Source organism: Bos indicus x Bos taurus, chromosome 17 (assembly GCF_003369695.1).
Source record: "Bos indicus x Bos taurus breed Angus x Brahman F1 hybrid chromosome 17, Bos_hybrid_MaternalHap_v2.0, whole genome shotgun sequence".
In the NCBI taxonomy this organism is placed as follows: domain Eukaryota; kingdom Metazoa; phylum Chordata; class Mammalia; order Artiodactyla; family Bovidae; genus Bos; species Bos indicus x Bos taurus.
The window spans coordinates 38,799,111-38,811,628 of record NC_040092.1 but is presented as its reverse complement, the minus strand read 5'-3'; positions in this window follow the sequence as shown (position 1 = coordinate 38,811,628).

Genomic DNA, 12,518 nt, shown 5'->3' with positions numbered 1-12,518 from the left:
GGAAATGGCAACCCACTCCAGTGTTCTTGCCTGGAAAATCCCATGGACGGAGGAGCCTGGTAGGCTACAGTCCATGGGGTCACAAAGAGTCAGACACGACTAAGCAGCTTCACTTTCTTTCTTTCTAAAGTTACTTATAACAGGGTATTATGAATAACTTGGAAATTTAAAGTTAAAAGCAAAATGGATACTTTTAAGAATCCAGACAGGTTGAACTATCTCTATTCATTTTGAATATGGAATAGAGATGACCTTTTCATTTCCTACTTTAGATTCATCTGAAAAGTTAAATGCTTAGTAGCAGAGCAATTGCAATTGTAAATCCTTCCATCAGATAAGGGCATAGAAAGACACTGCCACCACTGGTACAGGGTCTTCTAACATGATACTTGAAGAGAGTAGAAAGTTAACTCTGATAAATGTTGCTAACAGAAAAATACCTAACACATCTTAATGTCACTGTGTTAGGCTTTTCCCCATTTCACCCAGCCAAAGCAGGTAAACCAGCCCAGAGCAGGGATGTAGGTGAGGAGATTCTGAGAGGCGCACTCACAGTTACAGAACACCATTGCAAGGCCTTAAATTTGTATTATTCTTGAACTTTAAAATGCAAAAATAAATAAAGTGGAAAAGAAAGTTTCCTAATAATTTCTCATAATCATGTCAATAACACTATAAGATAGAGGAAATCAATTATGTTACAGATGAGGAAGAAAAGCCTCCACAGACTTGCATAGGTTTTTCCAGAGTTCCAAGACCTAATAAATAGAAATTTTAGAACTAAAACAAATGTCCTTCAGTCTGAAGCCAAAGAAATCTTCCTGCTATACAGGCCACAAGCCATCCTGTCCATATTCCTAACTTCATAAGCAACTGAATTGACTTGCTTCCTCCATGCAGATGTTCCCTGGAATTCCTCTATTATTTAAAACAAATGTGTTAAAACCTTGGTTACAACAAGACAGAGGAAACCTGCAAGTTATTCTGCATCTGTTTTTGCTACACATGGTAACCAAGGAGATAAAAACACCCACAGGCTCTTCTTCTGCTACTAGTAGTTGAGTATTAGTGTTTTATGTCCTTGATGGCCATATTTGATTTTTTTAAGAGACAGAAAATAAACAAAAACTCTATGTGCTGTTTCCTCTGTTTGCAAGAACTGTGACCTTTGACTCTCATAAATCTATTCAAAGCTGAGGTCTGGAGATGGGGTGTTTCAGGAATGTTCAAAATATAGCTTGAGATTTACAGAACTGCAAACTTTTCTTGGCTTTTCTTGGTCCATTTTATTTGATAAAACTTCACTGGTAAACAAAGTGACTGCACATCCTCTACAAAACATCCATTAGGTTATCTTGCTTTATCCCAAACTAGGGTTTGTTTGCACAAAGAATTAATGAGAGGGGTTATTGAAGGACTTTAGTCCTTTCTTTTCTTCCACTCGGACAAATTGTTTGCAATACCAGTACTAATGAAGGCAAATAAAAGTAATTGACATTCTAACATATAACTCATTTTCAGGGAGTCTACTGTTAAAATAGAAAAAGATGTTTCTTTCAAAAAGTCCTTTGAGGGGCTTGATGCTACAGCGGTTGAAATTTCTATTAGTGTATATAAAGACTATGCTGTTCCAACTAGCCCTGAACTGGATCTCAGAAACTTGAATAAGGCAGTTTCCTTAAGCTGTGTTTCAGTCTTACTATGTAAAATATGGCCCTATAATCAAGGCTGTATGTTATATTTTTCATAATGAATCTACCATTGGTGTTTAAATTAGTGGGAATGAATATAATACATTTCTGTGTCTAGAAATATTTCAAGAAAAGCCTCAAAATCTAATATTTCAGAATGTATTTTAAGAATCTATCATGACTTGAAAGATGGCACAGATAAACCTACTTGCAGGGGAGCAATGGAGACGCAGATATAGAAAACAGACTTGTGGACACAGTGGGAGAAGGGGCGGGTGGGATGAACTGACAGAGTAGCATGGAAATATATACTTTCCCTTATGGAAAACAGATAGCCAGTGGGAATTTGCTCTGTGCCCCAGCGAGCTCAGCCCAGTGCTCTGTGACAACCTAGAAGGTATAATGGAATGGAGATGGGAGGGAGGCTCAGCAAGGAGGGGACATATTTATACCTGTGACTGATTCATGTTGATGTATGGCAGAAAGCAACACAATAATGTAAAGCAATTATCTTCCAAGAATTTAAAAAAAAAAGAATCTATCATGAGACCAGAACACTGAACTAGTATTGATTACGTGCTATAGACGGTGGCAGTGCTGACTCTTCTGGTTGAAATGGTGATTCCTGATAACAGAGGTCGAATTCTCACTCCCATCTTTCAGGAGTCAGTCATCCTAAAACCTCATTTGATAGCTAGCCACTCTGGGCCTTACCTGATATGGAAAGATTTCTGACTCCCCTACCTCCTCAAAGCAGTTCCTAATAAGGGGATCACCAGGTCATCCTTTTATACTTACTTTTAATTTAAAAATAGGAAAGCAACCAAGTTTACTAGCATTTAATATACAGATTGAAACAGATTCCATGATTAAGCCTATAGGTCAGAGGGCTTTAGGGATTCTATCATAGCAAATTTTGAGATTGTATTACATTGACTGGAAAAATATTTGCCACAATCTGCACTAAAATGAGGAGAAGGCAATGGCACCCCACTCCAGTACTCTTGCCTGGAAAATCCCATGGGGTCGCTGAGAGTCGGACACAACTGAACGACTTCACTTTCACTTTTCACTTTCATGCATTGGAGAAGGAAATGGCAGCCCACTCCAGTGTTCTTGCCTGGAGAATCCCAGGGACGAGGGAGCCTGGTGGGCTGCCATCTATGGGGTCACACAGAGTCGGACACGACTGAAGTGACTTAGCAGCAGCAGCAGCAGCACTAAAATGAGAAGCTGACATAAAAATCTCAAGTACTGTAAGGAGACTGGTTGTCTCATGGTAAAGTCTTTTAAAAAGTTAGAGTATCTGAAGATGAGTTACATGTTTTTCTCTTATTAAAAAAAAAAAAAAAAGCTATTCCAAATTTCTTAACTTTCCTGTGATTAAAAATGCCTGCTTAGCAGTATCTAAACACACTCACACCCTTAATATGTCCCAATGTAAAAGAGGCATTTTGAATAAGAAGTGAGAAAATTATTGTTTTGGAAAACAATTCCTGCTATCAAGAGAAATTTTTGAAAACAGATGTTTGGCAAAGTTTTCATCATTATGCAACTTTGTTACTGAAAACAAGTTACGTATGTTGATTATAAAACACTTATCTGCACGTTTTGAAAATTAGATGTTATACATTTTATAGAAATAGATAATATTTGTTCATCTGTGTTACTACTTTAGAGTTTTTGCATCTCTGCTTACAAAAGACATTGGCCCATATTGTATTTACTTTTCCTCTCTCTCTCTCTGGCTTTGGGAAGTTGGGAAACCCATATTCCCAATTTTTGAAAATATGTCCTAAATAGATGTCATCCATCCTTTGAAAATTTAGTGAAATCTATACTTTAAAACAATATACAGCCTTGACGAACTCCTTTTCCTATTTGGAACCAGTCTGTTGTTCCATGTCCAGTTCTAACTGTTGCTTCCTGACCTGCATACAAATTTCTCAAGAGGCAGGTCAGGTGGTCTGGTATTCCCATCTCTTTCAGAATTTTCCACAGTTGATTGTGATCCACACAGTCAAAGGCTTTGGCATAGTCAATAAAGCAGAAATATATGTTTTTCTGGAACTCTCTTGCTTTTTCTATGATCCAGCGGATGTTGGCAATTTGATCCCTGGTTCCTCTGCCTTTTCTAAAACCAGCTTGAACATCAGGAAGTTCACGGTTCACATATTGCTGAAGCCTGGCTTGGAGAGTTGGACTGTGAAGAAGGCTGAGCGCCGAAGAATTGATGCTTTTGAACTGTGGTGTTGGAGAAGACTCTTGAGAGTCCCTTGGACTGCAAGGAGATCCAACCAGTCCATTCTGAAGGAGATCAGCCCTGGGATTTCTTTGGAAGGAATGATGCTAAAGCTGAAACTCCAGTACTTTGGCCACCTCATGCGAAGAGTTGACTCATTGGAAAAGACTCTGATGCTGGGAGGGATTGGGGGCAAGAGGAGAAGGGGATGACAGAGGATGAGATGGCTGGATGGCATCACTGACTCGATGGACGTGAGTCTCAGTGAACTCCGGGAGTTGGTGATGGACAGGGAGGCCTGGCGTGCTGCGATTCATGGGGTCGCAAAGAGTCAGACACAGCTGAGCGACTGATGTGATCTGATACTTTAAAACTGTCTCATTTTGTGCCCATTTTGTGAGTAGATTCCTGACTACCAAGTAAGTGACAATGGTTTTAGATTAATTCCTTTTTAAATTTCTTTTCTGTCAATTTTGGTGTCATACAGTCTTTTGGAAAATTGGCCAGTTCACTCAAGTGTTTATATAAAAATTTTAATATTTTAATATTTATTTTTAATGGTCCTTCTTATTAATAATATTTGTACTGCCTTTTTAAAAATCAGTTTTGTTAAAGGAATTTCTTTTAAAGAAATAGATTTTAGGTCTATGCCTCTTTGTTTTATATTTATGTTTTTGTTCTGTCCTCTTTATTTACTTAGTTTATATCCCAAGTTTGCTTCTTGAATGAAATTTGTTCTTATCTTTCTGACTTTTAGTGCTGAACTCTTAGAAAGAACATTAATTTTCAAAGTGTCTTTACCACTATTATATGAACTTGAGATAGGATTCCCTACAAGACATTTAGCTGCCTTCCACAAGTTTTGATAGGTAGTGTTTCATTGTTGCTTAATTCCAACTTTCATTTTTATTTCTTCACATTGTCATGGTTTAAAGCATAGTAACTGAAGTCAAATTATCTGGACTTTCAGGCTTAGCTCCATCTTTCGTTAGAGCTATGCTTTAATTTCCTCATCAGCAAAACAATAAGAACAGAAGTAGAACCTACTGCTAGGGTTTTATGCCGTATATACAGTGTACACGGCACAGTACATGACCCATATCAAGCACTCTGCTAAAATTTGCTGCTACCTGCATCATCATCTAAGTGTCATCATTATTACGTCCAAGAAATACATTGGAGAATGCTGTTTTAAAATTCAAAATACATGTTATATCCATCTATTCAAAATATATTGCTATGTAATGTTATTGCCAATGATCAGACAATATCCTATTGATTTCCTGGTATTTGTTGTGACTTTGTAGCCTGTTCCTAGGGTCAATATTTGTATAAGTTTCATGAGTGTTTGAAAAACAGTACTCTGTACTGTTGGGTGAGAAATTTTCTAGATATACATTAGACCAAATGTCTTGTGTTATTCACTCTGTCTGCATATGTATTAAATTTATATGCTTGATACCAGTACTGCACAGAGTTGTGTGAAAATCTTCCACATGAATTTGCTAACTTCTTGAAATTATTTCAACTTTGCCTCATGGATTTGAGGACGTGTTGTTAGTTGCACACAGGTTGAAACTGTTACATATTCTCAGGGAATAGATTTATCATTAAAATATGATTCTCTTTATCTCTAGTAATCTATTTTTGGTTTCAGATCTATTTGGTGTGATATTAATATAGCATGTCTAACATATTCTTCCATTTGTTTACTTTCAGGCTTCCTGTGTCACTCTTTTGCCATTTCTCACAAAGTACATACATTTAAAATAAGAAAATCTGTGCTTTAACTGGTCATATGATTAATCAGTTTGCATCCATTGAGATGTTTCATATACTTGAATTACTACACCATTTTGTGGTGTGTCATTTTTGTTTGTTGGTTGGTTCTCCTTTTCTGGCATCTAATGAACTGACTGAATTATCTTCATTCTCTCTTTACAATATTGGAAGTTCTTTTAGTGGAGACCCCGATGTTTTATTTTGTTTTTAAATGTTGGACATATGAGTTTAATTATCTTCTAGACCATTCACATGGAGGTAACTGAATGGAAACAAGGGGTCATAAACTTACAACAGAGTTAAGTATTTTAGAACAGCATTTTCCCTTTAAACCAATTTAGGTTTAGATATTTACCAAACTATTCGCTTTTTAACATCTAAAATAAAATGTCTTTGCCAAGTTAAAAAAAAAAATGTATTAAAACCGTTTTCCAGAAATAGTCCAAATAATTTTTTGAAGCATGATTCAAGTGTGTTTCCTCCATGCTTCTTTAAATCTCAAGTTTTCTTTGGCAAATGTATCTAAAATGCCACATTTTCATTTTAGAGATTAAAACTTAGATTTTTATAACAGAGTGCAATAAATTGTTGTTCATAGGATAACTCCCTCTAAGCCCTAGTGGTTTATACTTCTCCTTTAAAGGCGGCGCTAGTGGTAAAGAACCCGCTTGCCAATGCAGGAGACATAAGAGATGTGGGTTTGATTCCTGGGTCAGGAAGATCCCTTGGAGAAGGAAATGGCAACCCACTCCTTATTCTTGCCTGGAGAATCCCATGGACGGAGGAGCCTTGTGGGTTATAGTCCTTGGGGTCGCAAAAGAGTTGGACAACTGAAGCGACTTAGCACATCACACATTTAAAATATATAAATGTCTTTTAATTAAGTTGTCATTCTCAAGGTTGTTTGGAGAAAAATTTGTGAATAATATATCTATAAATTCTTACTCTTTGCTCTCTCTTTTCCTTTTGTATCAGCTGGATACATAATTTATGAAGTACTAGGGAAGATGAGCTGCGGTCCATGGGGTCGCTACAAGTCAGGCACAACTGAGAGACTTCACTTTCACTTTTCACTTTCCTGCATTGGAGAAGGAAATGGCAATCCACTCCAGTGTCCTTGCCTGGAGAATCCCAGGGACAGAGGAGCCTGGTGGGCTTCCGTCTATGGGGTCGCACAGAGTCAGACACGGCTGAAGCGACTTAGCAGCAGCAGCAGCAGCAGGGAAGATGAAGCCACGCAATAGAAAGACTTTGGTCGCTGACACTGTGTAGAAGACCTTGGTCCCAAACACTAGGATCCTTGATCTGCTCTTACATAAGCAAGAAGATAACTCCTATTGTGTTAAGTCACTGAAATTGTAGACTATTTGTCACAGCAACGACCATTATCTTCCTGATATATATTTTTTATTCACTTCAACAATTTACCTTTTTAGTTGATGTATATATGTATTTAAAGTGATTATTAATATTAATTTCTACCATGCTTATCTGTTCTAATCACTGCACTTATTTTATTTCCCTCTTCTTGTGCCTTTCCAGTTTCAGGTGAGCACTTCATGATTCTTTTTTTTTTTCCTCTTTTAGCATATCAATTATACTTCTTTTAAAAACATTTTTAGTGGTTGACAAAATTTCAGCTATGCATTTTAAACCAATGTAAATCCACTTTCAAGTAACTCTATAATGCTTCATGTATATGTAATACAGCTATTCCCAATTTCTCCCTCCTGTCTCGTTTTCACTTATTCATTCACTTCACTTACCCATATCCCATAATAACCTAATACATTGTTACTATTACTGCTTTAAACAAAGTTATCTTTTAGTGCAATTAAAAATAAGAAAAGTAAAAGCCTTCATTTTACTTTGATTTATTACTTCTCCAACATGTTTCTTTTCTTCATGTAGGTCTGAGTTTCTAACCTATATAATTTTCTTTCTCCCTGAAGAACATCTTCTCACATTTCTTTCCGGGCAGTTCTGCTGGTGATAAAGTACCTCAAGTTTTATTTGTCTGAGAAAAACAAAACTTTTTTTTCTTTGCCCTTGAAGAATGATTTTACTGGATATGGAATTATATATTGATGATTTTCCCTCAAAACTTTAAATATTTCCCTCCACTGTCTTCTTATTTCTGACAAGAAGGTCACTATAATTCTTTGTTCGTCTGTAAGTATGGTGTATTTTTCCTTCTAGATCCAAGATTTTTCTCTATGCCTTTGATTTCCTACAGCTTGAATATGATATGCCTACATGTAGTTTCTTGATTTGTTTTTGAAGGAGGACGTGCAGTAATTCTCCTTCGTGGTATTCTCTGAACTTCCTAGATCTGTGGTTTAATGCATGATTAATTTTGGCTAGTTCTCAGCCATTATGACTTCATATATTTCTTCTGTTTCTTCTTTATTCTTTATCTGGTATTTCAATTAAGCATACGTTACTTTTTTTCAGTTGCCTCATAGTTCTTGAATGTACTTGAATCTTTTCTCCTTTCCCTTTCAATGTGGTATTAACATATTTTTATTCTATTGACCTATTTACTCTATTGACCTATCTTTGTTCTCACTAGATCTATACTCAGGCATGTCCAATCTACTGCCGAGTGCATCAGAGACACTCTGCCTTTTTGTCTGATTTCTAACATTTCCTTTTGATTCTTTCCTAGAATCTCCCCCTCTTCATTTTCATTACTCATCTGTTCTTATATGTTTTCTGCTTTTCCTTTAATCTTTAATTTATTAATCATTGTTACATTAAATCCTGATAATTTCAGTATCTATGTGAACCCAAATTTGATTCTGATTCTTGCTTTGTTTCTGTAGAGTCTATTTTTATTGCTTTTTGGCATGCTTCATAATTTTCTTAAAGTCAGATTTGTTGTACTAATGTTTGCTATAAATGTAGGGTCCAGAGAATTCAATTTCCTCTAGTATACTTGTTTTTATCTTCCCTGTTGACTTTGGACTTCCCTACGTACTCTTCTTCAGAGATAATCTGCATTTTACAGCTCTTTCCATTATAATCCACTACTGCTACTTTGGAGCCTGGTTGGTGTGATCAAGTGTGGGAGAAGGGAGGCATTATGTAGTCTAAGCATTAAATCTCAGGTTTTAGGATGCCTGGGCCCCTGGGCTGTGACCCTCATAAGAGCATCTTCATGGTATAACTTTTTTTCCCCTTAGGTGAGACCAGAAAACTGGCTGGAGTAAGGATGCCCTTCCCCCACCTGGGATAAGGCTCTGATAAGACAGAAAAGAATATGCCTGCAATCAGAAGACCTGGGTTTGATCCCTGGGTCAGGAAGACCCTGTGGAGAAAGAAATGGCAACCCACTCCAGTATTCTTGCCTGGAGAATTCCATGGACTGAGGAGCCTGGTGGGCTACGGTCCATGGGGTCGTGAAGAGTCCAACATGACTGAGCAACTAACGCTTTTTTTTTTTCCCAAAGTCTTTTCCCCTCAAGCATATGTCTTTGTTATGGACAACTCTCTGGGAATATTTCACCATGATTACTCTTCCCCTTTCTCTGCCAAAGCCACAAGAGGATTTTCTTGGATCTTCACCATGAGACAGGTTGGGTTTCAGGAGCTTAAAGCTCACTGAAGACCCATAAAGCTGCGGTTCCACATGTTTCTCCCTCTCATCCTGGTTCATATTCAGTCTCCAATGTTTCCTCAAAATCACCCTTTAAGTGTCCCTACCAGATTACAGCACCAGCAGCTTCCACTTCAGTTCATGAATAAATCTTAGCTGTGACAATGGATTTGCCTGCCTCACCAACATTCAAAGTGGGAGTTTGCCCTGCAGTCTCTGCTCTCTGATGGGTCCATGGAAAGTCATCAACTTTAAGTGCATTTATCTTCATCACTATGGAGACAAGAATGACCCCCTCCAAGTCCTTTATATGTTGGAAATGAAATCAACAGTCCTATTTTAATTTTCTATCCTATAGATAATTCTTCCCATCACATGAACTGACTGCTCTTACCCATAACAACTGTGTCAGCCTCACATGTTTGTAACATGCCATGGAGTAAGAATACATGTCAGTCCTTCTCTCTCAATGTGGAACAAAATCACCCACAGAATCAAGCCCTTGGAGATTTTCTGAAAAACAAACAAATGCTGTGTCTAGAAAGCAGGGGTGACCATGAATAGAGGACTTGGTTCTGCAAGCCAAAGAAAGAGGAACATTGTCTTTAAAAAAAAAAAAAAATTTCTAACTGAGCTTAAGATATTCACCTCGACTGATTTATGAGAGTGTAAGTGGAAGCAAGGGCAGGGCTTGGATTTCCGCAAGCATGTTCTTCGTGTCTCTATATGTTGCTGTTACTGCATTGATTTGGCACTAAGTGTCTTACAAATGCTTAGGGCATGTTCCTGTAATATTTCATTATGTGCCAACGCAGTCATCATCTCCTGCAAAGTAGCAGTGTCTAGAAACAAGTTATCATTAGGAAATAATAAAGGCTATTCATTTTATTGACATCTAAAATGCATGAGAACATTTATGACCAAACTCATATATTTTTCTCATCATGAATATGTGGCATTAATTATCAAGCCTGCTCCAGGGATAGACATGTTTATAGCATTATGAAACAGATCTTTCTTCTAAGTTAAGGATGTTTGCATTTGGAAGGAAATTACTGTGCTGGTTAATTTGGCCCAGTCTCTGATGACATCTTTCTGAAACCATCAACATTTTTCTCCATGGGTAGCATTTCAAAAATACTTGATATTACATTCTAAACAATGCTGATAGGAAACTGTGTTTAATATTGTATATTATTACAATTGAGACATTACTTAACTAGAAAAAGCTATCTGAGTTATATTTCATCTGAAAAACAATATGACACGTAGTAAAGGATAAAAATAACTTATAATAGTTACTACTACCTCATTTAAGATATAACCAATTTACTGCATTAGCTAGCATGCCTAAAAAGATAATATAATATTATATTTCCATATCATTAATATTAATGATAATTGATATTTTTAGCACTACACTGAGAATAAAGACCATTGAATCCTCTTATTTTCACAATAGTTTATTTTTTAATTGAAGGATAATTGCTTTACAGAATTTTGTTGTTTTCTGTCAAACCTCAACATGAATCAGCCATAGGTATACATATGTTCCCTCCCTCTTGAACCTCCCTCGCATCTCCCTCCCCATTCCACCCTTCTAGGTTAATACAGAGCCCCTATTTGAGTTCACTGAGACATACAGAAAACTCCTGTTGGCTATCTCTTTTACATATGGTAATGTAAGTTTCCATGTTACTCTCTCCATACATCTCAAGCTCTCCTCCCCTCTTCCCATGTCCATAAGTCTGTTCTCTATATCTGTTTCTCCATTGCTGCCCTACAAATAAATTCTTTGGTACCATCTTTCTAGATTCTGTATTATGTGTTAATATAGGATATTTGTCTTTCTCTTTCTGACTTACTTCACTCTGTATAATAGGTTCTAGGTTCATACACCTCATTAGAACTGACTCAAAAGCATTCCTTTTTATGGCTGAGTAATACTCCATTGTGTGTATATAGCACTACTTTTTTATCCAGTCATCTGTCGATGGACATCTAGGTTGCCTCCATGTTCTAGCTGTTGTAAATAGCGCGGCAGTGAACAGCGGGATACATGTGTCTGTTTCAGTTTTGTTTTCCTCAGGGTATATGTCTAGGAGTGGGATTGCTGGGTCATATGGTGTTTTATTCCAAGGTTTTAAGGAATCTCCATACCATCGTCCATAGTGGCTGTATTAATTTACATTCCCACCAACAGTGCAAGAGCATTCCCTTTTCTCCACACCCTCTACAGCATTTATTGTTTGTAGACTTTTTTCATGATGGCCATTCTGACCGGTGTGAGGTGATATCTCATTGCAGTTTTGATTTGCATTTATCCAATAATGAGCGGTGTTGAGCATCATTTCATGTGTTTGTTAGCCATCTGTATGTCATCATTGGAGAAATGTCTGTTTAGATCTTTTCCTCACTTTTTGACTGGGTTGTTTGTTTTTCTGGCATTGAGTTGTATGAGCTGCTTGTATATTTTAGAAATTAATCCTTTGTCAGTTTTCATTTGCTATTATTTTCTCCCATTCTGAGGGTTGCCTTTTCTCCTTGCTTACAGTTTCCTTTGCTATGCAAAAGCTTTACGTTTAATCAGGTCCCACTTGTTTACTTTGGTTTTTATTTCCATTACTCTAGGAGATGGGTCATAGAGGATATTGCTTTGAATGATGTCATTAAGCGTTATGCCTATGTTTTCCTCTAAGAGTTTTCTAGTTTCTGGTCTCACACTTAGGGCTTTAATCCATTTTGAATTTATCTTTGTGTATGGTGTTAGGAAGTGTTCTGATTTCATTCTTTTACATGTAGTTGTCCACTTTTCCAGCACCATTTACTGAAGAAGCTCTCTTTGCCCCATTGTATGTTCTTGCCTCCTTTGTCAAAAATAAGGTAGCCATAGGTGTGTGGGTCTATTTGTGGGCTTTCTATCTTGTTCCATTGGTCTATATTTCTGTTTTTGTGCCAGTACCATACTGTCTTGATGACTGTAGCTTTGTAGGATAATCTAAAGTCAGGAAGGTTGATTCCTCCAGGTCCATTCTTCTTTCTCAAGACTGCTTTGGCTATTCAGGGTCTTTTGTGTTTACATATGAATTGTGAAGTTTTTTGTTCTGGTTCTGTGAAAAATGCCATTGGTAATTTGATAGGGATTGCATTGAATCTGTAGACTGCATTTGGTAGTATAGTCGTTTTCACAATATTGATACTTCCT